We start from the raw sequence: 25,961 nt of genomic DNA, 5'->3' as shown, positions 1-25,961 counted from the left end.
CACATTAGTGTTTGTGTTCAACTGTTTCTGCTTGTTTGCCTTTTATAAATGTGAAACAATGTCGAGAAACCCACTTGTTGAGAAATGTAAATGCAAAAACGGCTCGTTTGGTTTGAGAAAATATTTTACATAGAAGATCGTTATATAACGTTAAATTTAATATTATGTTAGGCTTGTCCTCCGGAGATCGAGACATCTTTACGGACTTATAAAGCTAGTATGCAAGATTCGATTTCCTGCGATGAATAAAGAAGCCCAGACAGCTCATGTGTGGCTTCATGTAAAAACAAGAAACTTTCATGTTTGTTTTTTTCATTTCATTAAATTACTTACCATTAAAGCTATTACCAGGTGTTTTTAAGAATGTACAGAGATATCTAAAAGTATCCATATAAAGTCATACTAGTTGATTCTGGAAACTGTAATTTGTTTAACTCCAATCTTTTTACATCAAGTACAATATAATAACAGAATAGAACCATCTGTGTATAGTCAGACCAGTCAGTGTTGGAGTAGGGCCTGGCATGGCCAGACGGCTAAGGCACTCGATTCGTAATCTTAGGGTCGATGGTTCGAATCCCCATCACGCCAAACATGCTCGGCTTTTCAGCCGTGGGGGCGTTATAATGTGACGACCAATCCCACTGTTCGTTGGTAAAAGAGTAGCTCAAGAGTTGGCGGTGGGTGGTGATGACTAGCTGCCTTACCTATAGTCTTACACTGCTAAATTAGGGACGAATAGCGCAAATAGCTTTCGTGTAGCTTTGCGCGAAATTCAAAACAAACCAAACTGGTGTTGGCGTCTGTTGTGTGTTTCTAGTTTTCCAACATCAACTCTCAAAAAATATAATATGTAGTATAACGTTAAATTATAGAACGGTTGTTGCAAGACTTATTTTCTTTTTCAAACGTGTTTACTTTCTTACAAAGTCCTCTTTAAGCATATAATATGACAACGACTAATAAGCGTGTTAAAAGTATGATAAATGTATTCCTACGCCGTTAGAAAGCGAACACTTGGATCCGTTTTCTCCGCCGACTTGTGACAGTTGTTCGTGGACAACACTATCAACATATCTTATCACATCAGTCCAGCTTGTGGTTCCGTAATGCCTTAATGAATTCGCTTCATCCATCCGAAACACAAATAGTGAATCATTAAAGCATAAGCGTACCGAATTCGTGTCCTTTCAAACAACTGCGCCTATTCTGTCTGTGGACTTAGGTATAGATCTATGATAAGGTTGTTAATGGCGGAAACGTTTCGGCGTTTGTTCCCCTAAGAAAATGTAAAACAAACAACAATAGAATAAAACGATGTACACACACAATCGACGTCCTGATTTCCATCTTTCAGTTTCTAAGTTTTAATAGATATAAATATTATGTACTTGGTAGTTTTACTTCCTTGAGTTACCAAGGCTTTGTTCGCATATTTTGTCGTTGTTCTATCTTGTTTGTTTGTTTCGAATATTTGCACTAAGACACAGAAAGACAATATTTCTTAAAACGCACCCAAGACCCCAATATGTAGAACATTTTTTTCTTCTTGCAGCGGAATGGAAACCACACACTCTCCAATCCACAGTGAAACAGGAACCACACACTCTCCAATTCACAGTCAAACAGTGAAACAGGGACCACACACTCTCCAATCCACAGTCAAACAGTGAAACAGGGGCAACACACTCTCCAATCCACAGTCAAACAATGAAACAGGGATCACACACTCTCCAATCCACAGTCAAACAATGAAACAGGGACCACACATTCTCCAATCCACAGTCAAACAGTGAAACAGGGAGCACACACTCTCCAATCCACAGTCAAACAGTGAAACAGGGAGCACACACTCTCCAATCCACAGTCAAACAATGAAACAGGGACCACACACTCTCCAATCCACAGTCAAACAGTGAAACAGGGACCACACACTCTCCAAACAGTCAAACAGTGAAACAGGGAGCACACACTCTCCAATCCACAGTCAAACAGTGAAACAGGGAGCACACACTCTCAATCCACAGTCAAACAATGAAACAGGAGCACACACTCTCCAATCCACAGTCAAACAGTGAAACAGGGAGCACACACTCTCCAATCCACAGTCAAACAGTGAAACAGGGAGCACACACTCTCCAATCCACAGTGAAACATTGAAACAGGGAGCACACACTCTCCAATCCACAGTGAAACATTGAAACAGGGAGCACACACTCTCCAATCCACAGTCAAACAGTGAAACAGGGAGCACACACTCTCCAATCCACAGTCAAACAATGAAACAGGGAGCACACACTCTCCAATCCACAGTCAAACAGTGAAACAGGGAGCACACACTCTCCAATCCACAGTCAAACAGTGAAACAGGGAGCACACACTCTCCAATCCACAGTCAAACAATGAAACAGGGAGCACACACTCTCCAATCCACAGTCAAACAGTGAAACAGGGAGCACACACTCTCCAATCCACAGTCAAACAATGAAACAGGGAGCACACACTCTCCAATCCACAGTCAAACAGTGAAACAGGGAGCACACACTCTCCAATCCACAGTCAAACAGTGAAACAGGGAGCACACACTCTCCAATCCACAGTCAAACAGTGAAACAGGGAGCACACACTCTCCAATCCACAGTCAAACAGTGAAACAGGGAGCACACACTCTCCAATCCACAATCAAACAGTGAAACAGGGACCACACACTCTTCAATCCAAAATGGTATTCTCAACAATGGGTTGAAAGTAAAGAGATGGATCTCAAATTCTGAACTCTCCCTACCACAACCAAGATTAAAAGATTACAATACATGGTCAATGTGAGGAAGTTTATCTAATCTAAAAACTTTCGAAGTTACTGTTGTACTATGTATATAACTGCATATTCTTCTGGAGCTATTAAAAATAAATAAAATGAAAAAATCCTATTTGATCCGTTTTGAATTTAGTTCATGCACAAGAGGAAATCGTAAGATTTAATACGGTAATTTTCTTTCACGTTTATAGTCTGAATAACAACGATTTGTTGTTGTTTTGTTTTATTTTCTTATACAATTCCTTATGTACGTGTGGATGTACTCACATGAGCTAAAAGTGGGGTAGACACATGAAATACATATTAGTACAATCTGTGGCGACATTATCGTGTAAAAATCCTACCAACATATTACGACGCTCATTCTTTGGTTAACTGTGTGGCCTGTAACATGATTAATTCAGTGCCTGTGACTGTTGCTAACTGTTTATTGGTGTATATAAGTAGTGCAGAAATGGTGTTGCTGTGTTTTTATACGGGTATAGTGTGTATTTGTGTTTTTATACGGGTATAGTGTGTATTTGTGTTTTTATACGGGTATAGTGTGTATTTGTGTTTTTATACGGGTATAGCGTGTATTTGTGTTTTTATACGGGTATAGCGTGTATTTGTGTTTTTCTTACAGCAAAGCCACATCGGGCTATCTTCTGAGTCCACCGAGATTGATCGAACCCCTGATCTTAGCGTTGTAAATCCGTATAGTTACCGATGTACCAGTGGGGGACATGGGTATAGTAACAATAATGTTGTGTGTTTGTCTCTATGTTTTTATATGGATATAGTAACAATACGGTTGTATATTTGTCGCTAACCCCAGTTCTGTGTATGAATAGTAACAATACAACTGTGTATTTGTTGCTAACCATAGTTCTGTGTGTATATATATATAGTAACAATGCTGTTCTGTATTTGTCGTTAATGATATATCTTCACTAATATAAAAGCCCATCAGTAATGACGGGAAACCATTGTTGAATGTTTAATGAAAACTATAGTATTTATCTAAAATCAATTTGTTTGTACCTCAAAAATCTATTTACTCTTTTAATGCGTTTTTGGTGAACACTACGTAGAAAAAATGAAATGCTATCATGTGTACTCTGAGAGAGAATTAAATAACACTCTTAAGCCATTTCACTATATACTAAGTCAAGAAAACATAGTGCGGAATTCCGACATAAATTTTCAATTCTTTCGACTGTACAAAGGATAAAAGGTATTTAATGGCAATAAACATTTATTTTTCTTTATGTTGTAAAGATAAATAGAAAATATACGTGTTAAAATACTAAAGAAATATGTAGTAACATTTATTCAACACTTAATGTATTTTAAATACCGACCATAAACTGACCTATTTGTAACGTTAAGTCTCAGCTGAAATACTACCTGGTAAATTCTGTTTTGCTTTTGGCTGCAATTCAATACCGTAAACTTCTGAATCAAATTACTTTGCTGTTACATCATTGAAGTTACCAAAATAAAAATTAATAATAAAAATAGACATTTATAACAAATTAACAGGAATATTTAGCGTTCAATATAAACAACTTGGTTGGCCTAAGAACAATCAGGTGATAGATTCGTTGAATTTTACCGAAAAATGGAGTGCGAAAGTATTCCAAACACAGTAACAAAGAGAATAAGGCTTTTTATAGCTAGTGATTGCTACAGTAAAAATTTTTAAGCCTAAAATAAGTACAGAATCAACACCCTTAACAGCACATGATTCACCTCCAAGTAGTTCCGATGAAAAAAAACAAAACGACTTGAATAAAGAAGAGGCATATCTCAACCTTTCCACAACAATATATACGATTCGCATTAATGCCCGAGAAGGTCAGTTGTGGTCATACGTTTTATTACTAACAGTTATCTAAACGTTTATTATGCTGCAAAGTATGTAATATCAAATCACAATTTGTGGACATTAACTTCAGCAGTAGATAAATACATATCAGGTGAATGGACACTTAACGCTTATCTTCTATGTGTGTGTGTGTATATATATATACATATATAAAGTATCTGTCTGTTTGTATGTACATATATAAAGTATCTGTCTGTTTGTATGTACATATATAAAGTATCTGTCTGTTTGTCCCTTATCTAACTACTCCTACGTCGCTGGACCATTCTCAAACAAACTTTGTTGGATGATAGTTTGGAACAAGGGGCATGTTAGTGGCAGGTTCACAACCTTCATTACTGATATTATTGAGCTACCATTAACTAGCGTTGTAAATCCGAAGACTTACCGCTGTCGCATCAGGAGATGAAAAATTTAATAATTTGTTTTTCATATATAGTGCAACATGCTAATATCAAAAGAAAACACACACAAATATATATCCGATAACCGTAAATTAATTAATGAAGCGAAACAGTATTGAAGGAGATTAAGAGACAGCTGTTGAAAGTGGATAACAGAAACATCCTTACCGCCACTAGTTTGACCGTTGCCTCTTCCTACAAAGCCACACTGATCACCACATACAATGTTTTAAGTATACAGATAATAAGTTCTTAAACCTAACACTAAACTTTTGGTTGGATAACAATGAATACTGTAATAATATGATATAAATAAATTGTGTGAACGTTAGGACATTTGTGTTACTAATCATTACATTAACACTGAATTTTTTTTTTTACGTTCATAACCAGGACCAAGGACTTGTACTTCTTTTTGTCTTTTATACATTGCGAACCGTGATGTCTGTTTTTACGTTCGTCTGTGTCCTGTTTGAAAAGCTGTGCTCGCAGGTAAAGCTAAACATTCACTTTTGAAATGACGATAGAACTGATATGAATAACGTTGATGACAAACTTTATATCGTAAACAGGATATTCTACACAAATTGTTAGGAATTAATCATACTATCATTCACATTTCAAAATGTGATGTAACTTAATCGTATGTTATTGCTAAGTGGCGTTTACCATGACTGAAATGTTCAAAAATTTATTTTCTTAGTTGGCGGGATAAATAGCTCAGAGATTTGGTTTTGAGTGAAGCTGAGAATGTAATACAAATAATCTGTTTATAGTTCGTGAAATAACTTAAGTTGGTAGATTAAATCAAAGTTTGCCATTTACTGTGGATGGGTATTTTGGCTATATTAACTTAAAACCTTTCCAATCACTGGAGGTGGGTGTTTTTGCTTGTTTTGTCGATAACTCAGGGGTGTTAAACATTATGTAATAACAATAGTGTGTGTGTGCGCGTGTGAGTTCGGTGTATTTGTATATGCACTTTATCTTGTATAGGAGAATGATTACTGTACCTAGCTGTATTCGATGTCTTCTTGGAAACTGAATACTTCATAAAAATATCATTAACTGACTTAAATTTTATATCGTTGCCTAAAACTTGTGTAAATTATATATAGAACTGAAGTATCGACACATGTGCCACTGTTTCTTTTAGCTATTAATTTTATTATATGTTTTTTTCTAGATGCTGTTCGTATTAATTATCTCTGTAGGTACATAAAACACGAATTTCAATTTTAGTGTGAAAATCTCCATACCAAAGTCAGATTACAGTTCCAAAATTTCTACAGTAAACCATTTGAAAGATTATACAGATATACAAAATCAAATAATTTTATGGTTTTTCAACCTATAAAGGGAGATAAGACGATGTGTTTGTTAACAGTATTAAACCTTTGTTCTTTCTTCAACGATATGTCTGTTGTGAATAGTCTTCAATTTCAATCCAAAACTTTGTCCACTGTTCACCCTACTACCGTAAAGAGTATTAAACTTTCATCAAAAAATCTTTTTTCTACATATCTGTATCTTTCTTCAGCCGTTATTTTAAGGTCTGGACTCTGTTATCCAGTTTTATTCCAAACAAATTCGTATATGTCGGGTTTTCGTCGTTAAGAGCGGATCTCTGTGACAGCTTGCATATTGCTCTTAAAAATAAACTCTGCAGAGAATCCGACTGTGTGAAAGTGAAATTTTTTGAGAAAATCTAGAGAAGAAAGGTAAAATTATCCTCCTGTTACCTGCTGAACTTGGCTCAAAAAGACCTGTAATTAACCATTCTTGACAGGCAGGCCCTGCCTCTCCGAGGTTTCGCTGAATGATACAGAGAGGAGCGCCAACTCACGACGACGATGGCTGCCCTAGTCACGGCAAGCTGGGGTCGTCCAGGCCAGACCGGCTAATTACTATCCCTAGCCTGGAGCGTTAACCGATACAGGCCCAAATCCGTAGTAGAGGACATCCACAGCAAGACAAAAAAGGAAGCCAAGACCTGCACTTTAGAAACAACTAAGCTGTTTTTCTGTGAATTTACAAAACGAGAAAAAATAAAATAATATATATAATGACGAATTAATAACAAGGAAGTCCCTTCGGTAAAAAATAATACAATTCTTTAGTCTTCAAGTATTAGTTTCTATCCAGCGTGTGGAACCCTAGTTTCTTCTTTGACATAAAAGCAAGAATACAGACATATCAACAACAGATCATTGAAACATCATCTTTTCAGATCAGGCTTAAGAATGTCCGGTAAAAACTACCAAAAAATGATATTGTGTATCACACATTTTGATACCATGGATATCGGGGAACATTACGAACACTCATATTAACAGTGGCGCGAAAATATTGAGGGAAGAATGAATGTCTAGTTATATAAATAATATAATCTATATTCTATAAGTAACCACAGTAACAGCCAAGTGGATATTTCATTGGGAATTCGATTCAAACAAACTAATACTAAACAGATCTATATATTATTTTAATAAAAATTAAATACACACTTTTAATCATGTCCAGTTGAATCTAAAAGTCCTGATGTGTATTTGTTTTAGAGCAAAACTATAATGGACCATCCGTTGTAACCATCTATCGCTATTAGTGTATGAGTTACACTTAGTGTGTGTTTCAATATGGTTTTAGGAACTATGGGTATAATTTGAACTGCATATCTACATATACGTGAACACAACAAAGAATAAAAGAGAAGAAAAAGGTGAAAAAACGGAATGAAACAAAACATCGTACTTACGTTACTATGAAACAGTTGAAGAAAGCAGTGCACGGGACGATATCGCGGACCGATAGAATAAAAACAATCACTTTTCACCAGTAAGTGTTCCTTATGTAGAGATAATTTCAGAATCGCTGGATTTTTGTTTTTGTCCCGGTCCGCAACAAACATTTAGGGAGAACCACTCCAGAGCGAGTTATTGAACTTCACATACTCAGTACGTGAAAACATGGTCTTAAGTATGTTATCTTTGCTTTCAAAGCAAGCCGTCTAAGTGTTATGATAGCTAAGTGTCGTTATCGCATTATACTAACACAGTCCTGAGACGGAACGTAGTTGCACACAAACTTACAGATGATTTCAGTTATGGAGCTTAGGAGAGAACCTCTTTAATCTCTCCTCTCCTATTCGCTTGATTCAACCACCAGATGAGTTTGTCTGTTGGCTGAGAGGTTTAAACGTATTACAGTACTCATCCTTAAGATCTGTTTACTTGTATAGTTGAAAAATAAAGAAAGTTAAGCCTTTAAATACGAAATACATGAGATGAGCTTTGGTTTAGGTTCTGGTGAAGAGATTTATATTTCTGTACGAAATGGACAACTTACTAGGTACATCTTGGTCCTATCTGTTGGCAGTCCCGCATCGAAAGTAGCGTTTTGCGTGAGTTGTGTTGGGGTAAACTGTGGGGTACGCTTCTGAAGAGAGTGGACAGCTTTCCCGAGCCTTATCTGCGCGAGCCGCTTTGTTAGTGAGTAATCTCACAGCTTGTTGCAATGTAGCGACATCTGGTAGGTTAGTTTGATAACTTCAAGAAGCTCTAAGCAGATAGTGCACAAACCAAAGGACTGAGCTCTCCGAAGTTGTCGGAGGCGGTCGTTGTGCAGCTTTCTAAATATCAGCCAAGTTCTCTGTTTTCATGGGGAATCTAACGATCCCCCTACAAGCCAGGTATTGTTGTCGGACAGAGGTTGTCTGTCGGCATCTAGTTCAAAATAAACGTTGAGACCTGACGTCAGCGTTTAGAAAGCTCTGTTGTAACAGCGTTAAAGTTCGTGTAAAGGGCAGATAGTATTACACCCTTGTGCAAATTAATTGAAACAAGAAGAAAAGTTACGACTTTTTTCAATTTTTTTGCGTTTTATTTCTGAGAATCCAAAAATTACTCACAAATTAATACATGATATGACCGCCTTTATTTTTCAGAACATCATTAATCCGCTTTGGCATCGACTCCACGAGTTGACTGCAATCTTTACTAATTTTTGGATCGCGATATCACACCTCAATTATGGCCTCAATTAGCTTATCTTTCGTAGTACAATCTTTTTCCCGAAATCTTTCTTTACAAATCGCCCAAAGATTTTCGATAGGATTTAAGTCCAGAGTTTCCAGGCCAGTTCAGCACCTTTATTCGCGTTGTAGTCATAAATTTCTTCACAAGTTTCGATGTGTGGCACAGAGCCAGATCTTGCTGAAAAATGCCAGATCCATCTGGAAATTTCTTTTTCAATTCTGGAACGACTCTTCTCTGCTAAACTTCGATGTACTGTGGTCTTCGCATGATACCTTGTACGATATGTAAGCCTCCGACGCTATAGTAGCTGAAAAAAACCCAAAACATCTTATTCAAGAGATGTTTTACGAACTGATTGATGTGAGATTCTCGAAGTTTCTCACCTGGAGATCTGCGAAAATACAGACTTCTTTGACCCTGTACGAAGAAATGAGTCTCGTCACTGAATAACACCTTCCTCCATTGTACTTGCATCCAGTTCTTGTACTTCAGACCCCATTGATACCGTTTTTTCTTCATTGAGTTGGTAAGAAGTTGTTTTTTGACTGGTCTCCTTGCCATTCTAACGCAATTTCGAATGACGTAACATTCCTCAAAATTTCGTCATATATCCCAAAAATAGATCGACCGAACTGCAAAACACAGCTAATGACGCCGTCTGTGTGAAAAAATGACTATTAAAGAAAATTAGCGGGTCCAGCGAGCCTACACCGGCCGTCATGCTAAAAATATTGTAAAATGACCATTTGATTTAATTAATTTGCACAAGGGTGTAGCAGAGAGAAACGAGTACTATTTTCTTTATCTTATTTTTAAAGATGCCTAATTTGGATATTTCTTCAGATATCGCTTATTATTTTCAAAGCTTATAACAGTTTACGTCAGACTTATAACAAATTTTGAGTTCAATATCACAGTTTAATTGTTCACAGTGGTTAACGTTTTGGGTTGCGAGGCGATCACGGTTCGATACTCAAAGTACGAAATATGCCGCTGCAAGTCTGGTACGGTCAGGTAGTTAGGACACTAAACTCACAAACTACTTGTCGCGATTTCGAATCCCCGTCACCCTAACCATGCTTGCCATTTCAGCCGTGGAGACATTATAATGTGAAAGTTAATCCCACTATTCATTGATAAAAGAGTAATTCAAAAGCTGGCAGTGTGTGGTGATAACTAGCTGCCTTCCCTCTAGTCTTTCACTGTTAAATTAGGGACGGCTAGAACAGATAGTCCTCGTGTAGCTTTGTACGAAATTCAAAACAAATATACCACTGAATACGAGACGCTCTAACTATCAGTTAGAGGCGTTTTTAAGAAATTACATTTAATTCCACTGGCCGATAAGGGTGGCCTTAAAGGTGGTGAATGCAGACAAGTTGCCATCCTCCCTCTATCCAGGCCTCCCAGTGGCACAGCAGTATGTCAGCTGACTTACTACGCCATAAACCAGATTTCGAAGCCCATGGTGAGCAAAGCACATATAATAATCCCCTGTGTAGCTTTGTGCTTAATTTCAAACAGACAAACCCCTTATCCAGTAGTACAAAATTAAAGGTGGGTACGTTTGAGTCTCAGGGAACTTCATTATCAAAATTACTGTCTACGTAAAACCATAGGAATATGTTTCATTGTAAATTAAGCCATAAACAAGTTAAATTGTTCTCATAAATAACCAACTGATGGACACTTGTTTGTGTAAATCATGTTTGTTTCTTACATGATCCAGTAGTTTCGTTTCGATAAAACTGAGTTCATGTTCAGTTTGATCTAGTCTTTAATGAATCAATATGATTCAGGTCACTGTGAGCTCCAACTCAGTGAATATGTGTCTGATCTTTATTTTGCTACATAATTATGAAACAGCTTCAAGGCACTCTATTTCCAGTTTTTGTGATCATGAGAATTAGTTTTAGTCATAGTTGCCAATTCCGAGTGCTGAGAGTCCAAAATATGTGCAAAAAAATAATCGCTCGAATTGGTGCTAATGGTTCTAGTTCTTTTGTACGCCGACATAGAACTATGATGAGGATTTGTTCCGGTTCTATTGTACTCTGATTTAAAACCCATCATACAGATTGATTCTACTTTTATTGTACTCCAGCTTATATATAACCTTTCATAAGGATTGGTTCTAGTTCTATTGTATTCTGACTTAGCACCCTAGGGCTGATTTTAGTTAGCCCATAATTTGTAATCCACCCTAAGAACACTGATCACACAGTCAAGCTACATTTACACTTACTAAACAATCATGTAGATTGCTTGCATATTTACCTTTTAGTAAGACTTCTGAACCTGTCGTGGCGGCTTTAGTTAATCTGAACTCTGCACTACACAATCATGAGGACTGGTTTTAGTTCGTATGTACTTTGACATTAATGAGGCAAGCCTAACTTTTTTAGTTAACAAAGCGATACCTAAAGCGTCCTTTCTTCGGTAAGATTTGAGTTTTCAAGAATTCAGTCACGTCTACAGAGAAGGTAAAATACGTTACCAGTTAAAGCAACCAGGGCGACGTATATGGTAAGTCACGAAGATAATGAAAGAAACAACACACTTGGTATGCAGTGAATCTCTTGGTTTTAACAACGCTCTTATGTAATCGGTAGGGATGGGGCGTTGTTCCACGTGTTCGTTGGGACAGAAGTGACCTAATAAATCGATCAACTTCACGCCACAGAGTCAGAGCACGTTAAGGCACACGCTGCTGGTTTTCATTAAGGTTTAATAATGTCACAAATCGCATTTAAATGTCGGTAAACAGGATCTGGTTTCGTCAGAGACTGAATACAACAAAAATGAAAAGTCGTGTCCTGAGGCAGATATGGTCTTCGGGAAACAGCTAACGTTCCAATGTAACAGGCCTTATCAGCAATAAAGAGTTATTTCACATCACTTGGCAACGATCAAATCAGGCTTATACATCCGCTGATCACGAGTACAATAAATTTATTTGTATTTAGAACAAAGAACTTGGACTAGCTTATTACGAAGGTTATTGGTTTATAATACAGATATTTAGAAATAAGTTATTAGTAATCGTTTGTTGATTAGATCGTGTAACATTTTTGGCTTTACGTGTAAAAAATTATAATGCCATGTTGCTTTGTTGTTAAATATCATAAACGGCTTAAAGATAAATTTATTGACTATAAGAAATTTAATATATATATATATAGTGAACGTACTCTAAAACCGATTTTTTGATTTGGTTTATTTTGAATTTTGCTCAAAACTACACGAGGGCTATCTGCGCTAGCCGTCCCTAATTTAGCAATGTAAGACTAGAGGAAAGGCAACTAGTCATCACCACCCACCACCAACTCTTTAGCTACTCTTTTACCAACGAAGAGCAGAATTGACTGTCACATTATAACACCCCCACAAATGAAAGGGCGAGCATGTTTGATGTGATAGGGATTCGAACCCGCGACCCTCAGGTTACGAGTCGAGTGCCTTAAGCACCTTGCCATGCCGGGCCAAAACTGATTTATGTGAATTTAAAAGTTTGTTCTCAGTCAACTTCAAAAGTATCTGCACATTTTGTGTATGCTTGTGTCATTAAGAAAAATAAACAAACAAACACGGAAAATGATGTTTTTACCGATATATCATTAAAAAATAAAAATGACATGTTTATTGATATCTTTAATTGATTATAATAATAAAAAGTCTTTGGATTTATATTCTATAATAACCAAGCACAATTAATTCAGTCTTTTCTGTTAATCTATGTTTCAACATATTTTAAATGTTATATCAACAAACATCAGTGCAAGTTAGGCCTAGCATCCATTGGCTACTTACAAGTTACATCAAGCTGCCAATAGATGTTGCCCTTACTGTTATTTACTTAGGCTTATATACTACGTCATGCTACATAAAGTGTAGCGATTGCTGACAAAGCTCATCCAGTATTAAATAGTGTCTAAAAATGTTTATAGAAAATCATTAAAGCACTAGCCTTCATAATCCGAACTGATAATTTAATCAATCAGCCATTTAAACTACCCAGCAACCACATTTCTCTTTTCTTTTTTTCAAACAAAGCTTGTCCTCGAGCCTAGCTGTGAGTTTATCAATCGTGCACATTTTTTTGTTGAGGGGCGAAGGGAGATATCAATATCCCTGATCATCCCAGTTTGGAAGTTCATCTTTCTGTAAAACTAAACACCTGTCACGGAATTTTTTTTTTTCTGTTGTACCTCAGGATTCGACTCACTTCCCTACAACTCTCATTAAGCTCATACTGCAACTAAATTAACTAAAAGGTTAAAGATTAAGTCACTAATGAAGCAGCTTTTGATCGCTACAACAATGAGAGTATTGCTGTCCACACTGAAGAAAACCTCTAGTTTTATCATACTATAAATTTATACATTATTAGTTATAATCTTGTAACGTTTTTCACTTGGAGCTATTCAAACTAAATGAATTTTTAATCAAAGTTTTGGTCCTTGTTGCACATGTTGGAATACTTTGGTAGAGTGTTCAAAGTGATTGCATAGTCTTTACTTTATATAACTTCTAAAAAACATTATACAGTTTCTTCTTGTGATAAAAAAGTCGTTTGTGCTATGTAAGAAAATATACTGATGGCAACACGTAAATTAAAGCTGTCCAATAGAATCTGAGTTTATGTTCCTTTAAATGGACTATACAGTCTGACAGATTCAACGTTCAGCTTATTTGGTTACTTCCAAACCTTGAAAAATTCAGAGAAGGTTGTAATGGAAGCAGTTTTATTCGACTACACTTTAAAAAAATCTATAGTCATATGAAAAGATGGAGCTTTAATAATGTGAACAAAAAAGCACATAGGCGGAAAAAAAAAAAGAATCGCGATCGTAACATATCATGACATATCAAATTCCCACGGTGTCAGGTGTTATACTTTTTGTAACGTTAAGAGTCAGAAAAGTGCATCCTCCTTAGAGCAGCGTGACGTGTTATTTGACATAAACCAACCAGCATATATTATTAAAAAAAAATATTCTAGAATGAATTTCTAAAGCTTTGTATGGCAGATCAGATTTAGTGCGGTTTCACTTCCATTGGATTTCTAGTTACATAAAAGTGTATGTACGGTTATAAACATGTTTAACACATACATACCTACGATTCACACTCACGCTTACGGTTAGGTACACACACATACAGACGTTTAAGCAGCGGAAAACGTTTGGAAATTCAATTGATTATCATAAGAAATAAATTTTTAAACTAATGAAATCCCACATCTGGACGTTAGCCCTGAATATAATATTTTCTCACAACCACGTGTTCGAGTCGTCTTCATTGTTATGGTAATAAAAATCTTATAGCAACAACTAATCTAACACACGTTCTTTCTGGTCGTTGTTAACATACATATTTGGGTTGTTCTACCACAACACCCTTCTTTTGTGTCAGGGTTTAAATACAGCTTTATGTATTCAGGATACTTAAGCTTTTAATCCGATAACCAGAAATAGAGATTAACTATGATGCGATTATTGTAGCAGCTAACAATAATAGTCCGTTTCTCGAACACAGATATCACACACACACGTCTTTCTCCATATGTATATACTGTTGGCTACTCTGTCTATCTATAAGCCTTAGGTCACATTAAGGTACGTGTCATTTCTTTATTATCTCCTTAATAAGTAATCTTGACGCACGATACTCATTTAGAAAAAAGCCTGTCTTCTTTCTATCCTTTCCCTTCTAAAAACAAACTACTATATTTCTTTCCTCTCTTCATTAAAAAATCCTATTATCCTTATGTTCTTAAGCAAAACAAAAAATACAGGATTCAATTCTCCACAGTGTAAACAGTGCAGATAGCTTACTGTGTACAATAATAAAACATCACCATACCAAGATACTTTAGTATTTTTCTTCCCACTAAATACATATTGTCTTCCCACTACCCTCTTCCCCCTCTCTACACACACACAAATTAGCGCCTAAGTAACTAGTTACAGCCAGTTATTACAGCAACACAAGTTCAGTATCGATTTTTGACACTCACAACAGCTTGGCTCCTATGAACACTTATCTCCCGAAGCGTTCGTTATCCTTTAGAGTTCTTACCGCCGGAGGTTTTTATCTTAATTCCACAAAGACGTCGGAGTATCACCAGAAGTGTTAACCTATCAAGTTTCTAGAAAACTTACTTCTTGGCTCAGTCGTTGTGTAAAATCCGAAATTAATCACACGTAAAATCTTCTTTCTTTTTCTTGTCCTCATTACACACATAACAACGTCAGGATTTAATCATCTAAACACGGAAGGAACAAGAGAACGATCTCGTGCCATTGATCTATATTAGTATCTATTATCAAGATTCATTCACCAGGCGGACAAGATATGCAAAGATATCACTCTTGAAACATCTTATATGGCTTTCATTTAAGTATGATATATAGATATATATATCACCATAAAAAAGCATTCCATGTGGGTTTGACTAAAGCATAATATATATAACGCTAAACAACATCCTATGTGCGGTTTCACTAAGGCATGATATAGATATATTTATCACCATAAAAAAGCATTCCATGTGGGTTTGACTAAAGCATAATATATATAACGCTAAACAACATCCTATGTGCGGTTTCACTAAGGCATGATATAGATATATATATCACCATAAAAAACATCTCGCGTATTCTGTTCGTAGATAATGATTTCATGTGATTTTTGTTGGTTTCTTTAAGTGAAACACTGCAGCGCTGTGACTACCTCGACAATCGAGCCTCGAATTTTAGCGGTATGAAAATGCTGACGTTTCGTGTTGAGCCAACAAGGGGACTCTCTGCGAACACCCCAATTTTTAACGTGAGTAATACGTGACTTAACTTGTTTCAAATTCGGAATACAATTGATGCCAATAGTGCACGTATTTCACTCACTTAGCAACAAATGTGTTCAGTACGTTCAAGCAGCATTTGTTTTTTTAACTGAATCATGACGCTCATTTATCAGTTTTTAGCTAAGCACAAAGCTGCACAACGAGCTAGCCCTTGTTCACCGCCGGTACCGAAGTCCGGTTTATAACGTTATATAACCCTTCAGAGTTACTGATTGTGCCACCGGGAACTTGGTTAGTTTTTATGTTTCAATAATGCTATCCTACCCTTCTAATTATGCAGTATTGTCTACGAAATCACCTCGCTCAAAACCATTCCTAGTAAATCTTACAGAATATCATAAGGTAAGTTATTTAATGTCTGTTTTGAGTTGTAGTAAATCTGTACATTTTTGTACAAAGACAGCCCTTGAGAATTTCCTGACAAACCTTGTTTTATTACAGTATGACTAATATCCTAGCAAAACCCAATACATTTTATCTTCCAGAAGACACCCAGAGAAGACTCTGGCTTAATTTGCACAAGACAGAAGGAGATTTATGATTATTCTAAATTTACTGAAAAAAAATTTCAAACAGTCATTATGTAATACGAAATAACGACCACGTTTTGACAACTGACAGAGCTGGCGCTACGGATACGCAGCACAGGGAAACTCATGTATCACCTTATTCCCTCGAAGATGATGTATACTTCTTGTTCACGATACTTTTGTCACTTGATTTGTTGAACTGTCGCTGACACTAGTAATCCTGATCCAAATACCTACCTCACCTGTCTCGATGTATCAAACGCGTTGAATATGTGTTTCTTGTGATATATTATGTATAGTGCAGAACAAACAACATTGTATACAGATAGAGAGCAGAGGTGATCTTTACAGAAACGTATGTTTTACTAGCCTGACACCCGATTTCCTCAAGATAGTGTCTCTGCGTTTCAAATAGATAAAACTAAAAGCTATCCTTGCAAGTTATCCTGTCCGCAATGACAGCGTGGATGATGGAAGATTTCCCATGTGTAAGAAATATAAGAAAAATAGAAACTGTTACAATATTCAGACAGGATGGTTTCTGTCATATCTCCACTTTTCACTCACTCGCCCCCTTCGTACACACATGTACAATATTCAAATATGACATAGGGCAACACATCAATGAAAAATTTCTGGTATATCCTTTTATTTTTGCTTCACACATACACACATGCACATAAGAAAGAAAAATCAACTGTTACAATGTTCAAATGGATAGTTTCTTGTTTATTCCCCTCTTCCAGCCACAAACACACACAGACACATGTGTGAGAAAAATGAGGAAAATGGTAACTATAATGAAATTCAAACAGGTCAGCACGTTCAAGGAGAAAATCTTGTATATCACCGTTATAGACACACGTATTTGTAAGTATGGTATACCATAATGCATAACGAAAGCTCATTTAGATAGTGTATTGTACTAAAATTCGGATTAGTTACAATGAATTGGATTTTTTAGAATGTAATAACATTTAAAACAGAATAAGCACGTGGGTATCGAAAAGGAACATGAAATATCTGTTTGTTTGCTTTTTGAATTTCGCGCAAAGCTGCATGAAGACTATCTGCGCTAGCCATCCCTAATTTAGTAGTGTAAGACTAGAAGGAAGGCAGCTAGTCATCACCACCCACCGCCAACTCTTGGACTACGCTTTTACGGACGAATAGTGAGATTAACCGTCACATTATAACGACCCCACGGTGTGTTTGGTATGACAAGAATTCGAGCACACGACCCTCAGATTACGAGTCAAGCGCCTTAACCACCTGGTGATGCCGGGCCTACAAATTTATATTTTGTTATATTTAAGGTTTTCTACGGTCACGTACAAACTACTTGATTATTATTTCAAATCGAGAAATTATCACAAATAATCATTTTCCTTTATAAATTTAAAATTGTGTTCAATACTCTTTATGATTGTTTCATAATCAGTAATAAGCCAGAATTCAATTGAATTTCTCCGTATATTGGAACCTGCATATAGATACCGTAATTATCAAAACGTCAGAGGTTTACGTTTGATAATGCTTGTTCAGCTAATTTACTGACAATCCGAAAGGTATTTTGATAATTCAGAACATTAATTACAATATTACTTCAACTTTATCACAAATAAAACCAAAAATGTAATTCCTTGGGCGTTTTATACCATCCTGTTTTATCATTATATTATTCAGTAATCTTTCCTCCCAGATGGAAACACAAGGACCTTCGCCATTTTACTTTGTTACCACTCATGGCTTCCAATCTTCTGGGTATCGTTTGAACAAAATAGAAAAGAAATAAACGTTCGAACCTTGAAGAAAATAGCGCGTTAATGCCTGAAGTACCACACATCATAGCCTCGTCCTCAGTGACTACTTTCTGATTATCTGTTCTCTATAGAGCACACAAACGAATCATTCTCTTGACAACATTCACTTGCACGCGACAAGTTCGGATATTAGTTTCCCAAGAGAGAAGAATAGACGACAAGCTCCACAGTAATTCACTGAAATATTTACAAGTCGACAAGAACTACGAAGTTGTGGTTGTTGCAGCATATTAACCACTGCAGAGAAATAGACTTAGAGAAAATGTTTCATGACATTTAGAATCTACCATTAAAAGAGTACAAATTCAAGGGAAATATTGTATAAGTAGAGTCTCTACCAGAACTTTCATTTACATCTTGTAAACGTTAAAATTGTAACGTCTCTGAATCTAGAAAGTACCTAAAATGATTATTGGTATATATTTGACAGATTTTTTTAGAGGTGTTCCTAAAAGGAATTAAAGACAAATAACTCCTGGGAACATATCACGATTTAACGTATGTTACTTTTCAGATAACTGTCTAACATGTAGATCAGTGAGGTAAAGAAAACGTGGATCTCTAAAAATAAACATACCCCGGAATAACATTGATCGTTGTCTAGCAGCTTCCGGTTACTGAATGTTTCAAATCATAATTCATTTCGTTGTAAACGCTTTTAATTATCATATCGAATGATTCACACGGTTTGCACGTTGATAAACACAAAACTACACAATGGGTTATTTATGTTATGCCCATCATAAATGCTGAAATCCTATTTTTAGCGTCGTAACTCCAGAGAAATGCCGCTAAGCTGCTGTTTAATGACTTGTAAGGCTGAAGACAATGCATTCGTAGGTATGAAGTATTGTATTTCAGTAATAAAACTGTAATTAGTAAATCATTATAGAAACTGAGATATAGCAATCAATTGTTTAATGAGAAACCGTCGAAACAGAATACTTTTTCCATAAATTATTAATCATGTGTACTAAAATATCAGTTAGAGGAATATGTTAATGAAGATTCTTTATAAGTAGATAAAAAAGTAGACAGTAGTATTTACTACTATATACAACAACACATAAAATAAATCATTTCGCCAAAAAAGCTTCACAACTTCTTACGATAGCTCTCTAGAGAAAGATTAAATATAGTTCGACCACCTGTAGGTAAAGAACATTTCACACTCAGAGAAGAGCATATTGAAGATTCTAAATAACTGCATAATTCTACCTAACCACTTCAGAAAGACCACCGAATGAAAAGGTACTTAAACGCAGGAGACAACTGTTTTAACAGTATTACGTTTTATTTTTGTAGGCGTTGGATGCAGGAGTTTGCCATTGCTGCCTTGTCTTAAATCTACCGAGGTACCACTCCTATGTTCACAGCCTACTAGAATCAAATACGACATACAATATGGCGTCAGCTCCTTCGAAATTCTACTTTGTCGACAGACGAACAGGCAGTTCAAAGCTGGAAAACACTTAGCTCAAAGAAAGTGAGGAGAGTTACTGGGAGTGTTTCCTGTGTATCTTAAATAGATGGCGCCCCTAAAGGGCCCTTCCCTTAAAACAAAACACAAACAAACACTCAACACATGACCTCGTACGTAATGAACAGAGAAAAAAATGTTGAAAATATTGTTACTGCTTGAGTTTGATAACTTCAAAAAATTAAAAATATTAAAAACTGTTGAGAGAAAGTCAACGAATTATACTTACTCTATAACTCTTTCATTAACATGTTTATAGCATAAACTGTATTACATTTACGCGTATGCGTACGTGACAGAAATATATCAGGAAAGTAGTATTTTCCACTGAAAAGTCTGTAATGTGTTAAGAGGCTTTGAAGTAGAGCACTGACGAATCTGTAATGTGTTAAGAGGCTTTGAAGTAGAGCACTGACGAATCTGTAATGTGTTAAGAGGCTTTGAAGTAGAGCACTGACGAATCTGTAATGTGTTAAGAGGCTTTGAAGTAGAGCACTGACGAATCTGTAATGTGTTAAAAGGCTTTGAAGTAGAGCACTGACGAATCTGTAATGTGTTAAAAGGCTTTGAAGTAGAGCACTGACGAATCTGTAATGTGTTAAAAGGCTTTGAAGTAGAGCACTGACGAATCTGTAATGTGTGGCTACAACACTTTCAATAGAAGCCTGTAAAATAATGTTTAGTGGATCATTAGGACCTCTATAAACATTAGAGGTTCAATAAAACAGAATATTTAATATTAAACATATAACTAAAAATACTATAATATCTTAGTGCATAACTAGAAGCCTGTAAAATTTAAACATAACACCAATAAGAATGTGATGTTTTAATACAACAGTGAGAAGCTTGTGATGTGTTAATACAACACCGAGAAGCATGTAATATTTTAATATAACACCGAGAAGCTTGTAATGTTTTAATACGTGACTAGAAGCCCATAGTATTCTAATATAACTTTAAGAAACATGTAATGTTTTAGTACATAACTAGAAGCCTGTGATTTTATTAAATTATTAAGTTTCTGTGAGACCGACAGTTATTCCCTCTAAATAATAAGTTAGTTATTGTGGTAACTTGACTACCAGTTGAGGCTCTATGAGTAATGTAATGATGAAAATTAAACTTTTGTTATCATATTTATCGTGAATATAGATAACAGAAAACCAAAAATATAATATGTCATAAGATGTGCCTTAATACATTCAGGAGCAATTACTTTCACAAATTTGTCTTTAATTAGTGATATAAAAAGTAAGAAAGCTAAAAAAGTTTTGGACTCCATATTCGTGATAAACAGCGTGCTACCTGCCAAACTTTGGCCTCTAAACTCAGTTTCAAAATCTGTAACAAAAGCGTGACTTTTTATCACAAATGTTAGGTTTTTTGGTTCCTTTATTTCGATAGTTTTCACACATTTCACACCGTAATAATAATAAATGTTCTGCAATGCATATAAATTAGCATTTTAGGTAGAAGTTTAACCGTTATCACAGACCAGCCCACCTAATGAGTTATGGTAAAGTGCGATCCGCCACATGGGCAACATGGCAAAATGTATACATATTTATATATTTATTGGGAATATTATTTTTAAAAGTATTTAGGTGGAAATGACCTAAGTTAGAAAAATGTGAAGAGAAAGTAGGCGAGCTAGCGTAATTTTTTCACGAAAATAAGGCTTACTAGTGCCATTGATTCGCAAGTTTTCAGTGTTCAAAATCGTAACCTTAAGATAACATTGATAATAAACTACGTTCTCACGTAATTCTCTACTGTTTAAATTTCGTAGAACACTTGTTTTCTGGTACAATTAAAACGTTAGGAAACAAAATTCAACAGTTCTGCGTCTTTCATTACAAACCACGTATCTGAGTTACGTAAAAAATATGTTCAGAGTGTTTCATATCCGGCTTTTCAAGATCACGTGCGAGCCATCTCGTTTTCATATCGAGACGTAAAGAAATGTGTCAAAAGTTGTACGAACACGGATGAATTCAGACGGTACTAATGGTACTAAGTACCTGTTATGTTTAGATTTCCAAACATAATGCCGCTTCTTTGGTGGAAGCTATTTCCGATCTCCCCTATTTCAGGTATTTAATGGAACCTGACGCACAGTGTGGCTAACTAAAGATAAAGGTGGACCCCCACAAGATATGTATGTAACATGAAAGATGGACATACAATGTATACCATCAAACTGTTTAAACCATATTGTAAGTAACAGTTATCTGGTAAAGTACCAGTAAAGGCTAGACATGTATATCACTGAACTGTTTAAACCATACTATAACAGTTATCTGGTAAAGCTCCAGTAAAGGCAGTTAGCTTTTGAACATTGTTATTAAACATTCACACGTGTTTACTTGCGACAGATTAATAATGTGCGCCAACAGACAGAATTATTAGAAATTAAAATCTCACTTTTGTTTATTTTTATCTACAGCACTGTCTTCGTTTTTAATATAAGATACGATTTTACTTATAATAAATAGAAAAGAAAAGACAACATATATGTAATTAACACAATAGTAAATAGTTGTGCACATCTTGGCGTTGTTAGAACACCGGTATTAAACGCTAGCATCTCATCTGGAGTATCTTGAGACATTAGCTAAACCGAAGGACAGGTCGACTTTATTTGACGGATTTCGTCACTGGCCTGGCCAGGAGAGTTCAGACAGGTATTTGACGAAGTTTTCATAAGACCATGGGTAAGAGATTTGTTGACCGCACTCTATGTATTCTTCTCACTTTAAACCTCAAGCAAATGTCAGTGAAAGCGATTTTTCTTTTTTCCATTGGTGTGAAATGAACTATAGATATCTGCCCAAAGTAATCGTTTTCTGCCAAGCCTTGTTAAGTAAATAGAAACTTCAACAAAAAAAAGGCTATCAAGTTCCTGTTTTGAAGCAAGTGCTTACGTTAAGAGAGCAGGCTTCGGGGGGTATATGACAGGACTGGTAGAGTGCTTACTCTGGTTTTGTACCAACCACCCCCACAATTCCACTCAACTCTTATACCGCATAGTGGGATCGATATAATGACTTGCGGATGTTCTTTTTGGTCATCCAGTGACATGAGACTTTCTCGGACAACGCAGCTAATGTTAGGATTAGGTAAAGGTGATCAAGTTTACCTTTTGTATAAGACATGTATAAAAACAGGTAGAAAATTTCGCGAGTCTCTTTCCATAGCGTTCAAGTGGCTCCCATCAAATGGTATTTGCCCGTTTCTCAAACCGCGTGTCTAGAAACATCTGCTGCACTTTAGCTGCTTTATTCCCCGGCAAACTTTCTCAAGATCTTCCGTCCACCGAAATAATGTACGCTGTAGGGAAAACAACACAAGAGCGGCTTTGTTCTACATTGAAGCGGAAAACATATTATTTATAGGGACGTCTAGTTTATGATTTCAAAAAGAAAGTGAAATTTCTATACTGAAATCTTTTGACGTTTAACCTAAAGAATTACCTTAATACATATTACGGTTCGTAACTGCTGTCATGAGCCCGAAATTTCGGGCATTTAACAATCTATGATGCTGAACAAATCCGACAATTAATAAACTATAAGATATTCGGTTTACTAAAGCTGTCTCGAAAAAATAATCACTTTAAAACAACAGAAATCGACTAAATATTCCATTTAATCTTCAAACCATTTTTGAACCAGCATAGAAACTTAAGAAACATTACTTTTCTACCATATCAATCTGTAATGCATATTTGTGATAAACATAATACTTCTATAAATTTCATGAGATCTATAGCTTCAAACGTATGTGCAAATTATAAAATGAGTTATTCCAGAACGACACAGGTTATGCTCTCCAAATACTGATTTAAGCGAAGTCATTGTTGTAATGATATAAACAAGCAAGTTTAGTGTATATTCTAAGGATTTGGTTTTGTTTTGAATTTCGCGAAAAACTACACGAGAGCTATCTGCGCTAGTCGTTCCTAATTTTGCAGTGTAAGACTAGAGGGAAGGCAGCTAGTCATCACCACCTATCGCCAACTCTTGGGTTACTCTTTTACCAACGAATAGTGGGATTTACCGTTACAGTATAACGCCCCCACGACTGAAAGGGGGAGTAAGTTTGGTGCAACGGGGATTCGAGCCTGCGACCCTCGGATTACGAGTCGAGTATCTAAACTACTTGGTCATGCTGGATCATATTCTAAGGATAGAACTGTGTTTACCTAAATACAGTCTTGTGCTGTGAAGTCATGTTTTCATAAGGTGTATGAATAACAATCAAAGCAACGTTTGCGCAGAAATAAATAAATAAAGATTATATTACATGTGTTAGTCCACAAGAACCATAGTTTTTAACTACTGGCCATTCAAACACCACACTAAGGCTCCACAGTAGACAATATGTGTTTTTTTGCATACATTTTATGAATCACCATTCAGTAGTACATGGATCAGGAAACCTACGTCTCTATCACCCTCCCCCTATAGATCCTCTATATTCCCTGAACTAATGCACTGAATATGCTGCTAAGTGGATTACTTTATCACGATGAACCTACATCTATGACATAGATGCACTTCCCAGGATTCCTCTGATAAATGGTAACACTCATAATAGGAAATGGTCTCTTTTGGAATATTTGTATTTTTTCAAATTTAAATAAGACATTTTTTAACTAACCGGTGTTGAGTATTATTTGAACCAGATCAAATAGATCTTTGTGTCGCAATAAACCTGTAAATGCTGACGCAGAGCAACAGATAGGTACATAGAAGCTGTCATAATACCTAGATACACATTATATTCACCTATTAGTTTTTTTGTTGTTTTGCAAAAGAAATATCCGTTTAATAACAGAAAAGAATACTATGACTTTAATAAAACGAACTTTATTTTTATCGGACATGAAAGATCCCACCATCAGCAAGCTATAATGAAAACACTTAAAAACGGGTGGGCAAGAGGTTACTGGCCTTAAACGGACTCTGAAGAAATATTTGAAAACTGAAAATAAGACCTATTATAGAAGCACATATAAGTATCAATTCTTTTCTGCCTCACTCCTTCCTCTAGTGAGCAAAACACTGGTTTTAGGGTTAAAAAAGAAAACAAAACAACAACACATATAGGCACTCAGTATTGCCTGAAAACACGCTTTTGTTCAAAAAAAGTTTATTTTTAGATATATTTATTTTAATTTAACTTTCTTTGCTTGTTGTTGATCCCAAAAGAGCTATTTGTACCGTGCCAACTACGGGCATCGAAACCCAATTTTAAGTCTCGTGAGACTTTGGACTTACCGTTAAACCACTGGGAGCTATTTTAATTTATAGATTTCTGTCCCCCATCATCATGGCCTGGTATGGCCAGGTAATTAACGGCGACTGAATCCCCGTTCTACCAAATATGCTCACCCTTTCAAGCATGAGGACGTCATAACGTAACAGCCAGTTCCACTTTTTATTGGTAAAAGAGCAGCCCAAGAGTTAGCTGTGGGTGACGATAACTAGCTGCTTTCCCTCTAATCCAGTGGTTCCCAACCAGGGGTGCGAGATAACATTTGTTTTGGCCACCTTCACCTTTATTCTTAAATAAATAATTACTGTGAGGGGTGCAAAAACATATTAAATTTTTTAGGGATGCGGGGCATAAAAAAGGTTGGGAACCACTGTCTAGTCTTTTGTTACTAAATTAGATACAGTTAGCGCAGATAGCCCTCGTCTGGTTTTGCGTGAAATTCATCATTAAACTAAACCCACATAATATAACTATTTATATAGTTGCTAATCCTAAATTACAGATCTTAACCAACGATTAATTTATATTGAATGCATTTTGTATATATATTGTATTACACTTCTAACTTCTTACACGAACCGTCCGATTAAGAATTTGCTTGTAGCTGTCTATAATTGCAATGTTTCATTCTTTCCTTGTTAGTATATAAACTTCGGTTTCTTCCAGACCAATCAGTGAACACTTATAAACAGACTTGAAATAAATGTATGTATATATGTATGTATGTGTGTATGTGTGTATGTATGTGTGTGTGTGTGTGCTTATAAACTGCGTAAAACAAGATTTCTAAAGATCATGAATGAAAACAAACTGTGTCCAAAAACTAGAGAATATAAAAAGGGCAAAGACTTAAA

The 25,961-nt window shown here is 35.9% G+C and overlaps 1 protein-coding gene across 6 annotated transcripts in view; it reads right to left on the bottom strand.

The window, feature by feature from the left end:
- Positions 1-25,961, bottom strand: part of LOC143257069 (latrophilin Cirl-like) — a 105,363-nt gene that overhangs the window by 78,495 nt on the left and 907 nt on the right. For 2 of the 6 annotated variants that reach the window (XM_076515212.1, XM_076515217.1), the window contains exon 1: positions 8,438-8,561. The exons of 1 other annotated variant lie outside the window; for it this stretch is intronic. The gene's annotated coding sequence lies outside the window, so the exon portion shown is untranslated. Of the gene's footprint in view, positions 1-7,847; positions 8,570-25,961 lie in introns of those variants that run through there. 3 more of the 6 variants (XM_076515214.1, XM_076515215.1, XM_076515220.1) reach the window with 2 other exon arrangements.

Source organism: Tachypleus tridentatus, chromosome 7 (assembly GCF_004210375.1).
Source record: "Tachypleus tridentatus isolate NWPU-2018 chromosome 7, ASM421037v1, whole genome shotgun sequence".
In the NCBI taxonomy this organism is placed as follows: Eukaryota; Metazoa; Arthropoda; class Merostomata; order Xiphosura; family Limulidae; genus Tachypleus; species Tachypleus tridentatus.
Note: the sequence above shows the minus strand (reverse complement) of the source record. Positions and strands in the feature narration are given on the sequence as shown.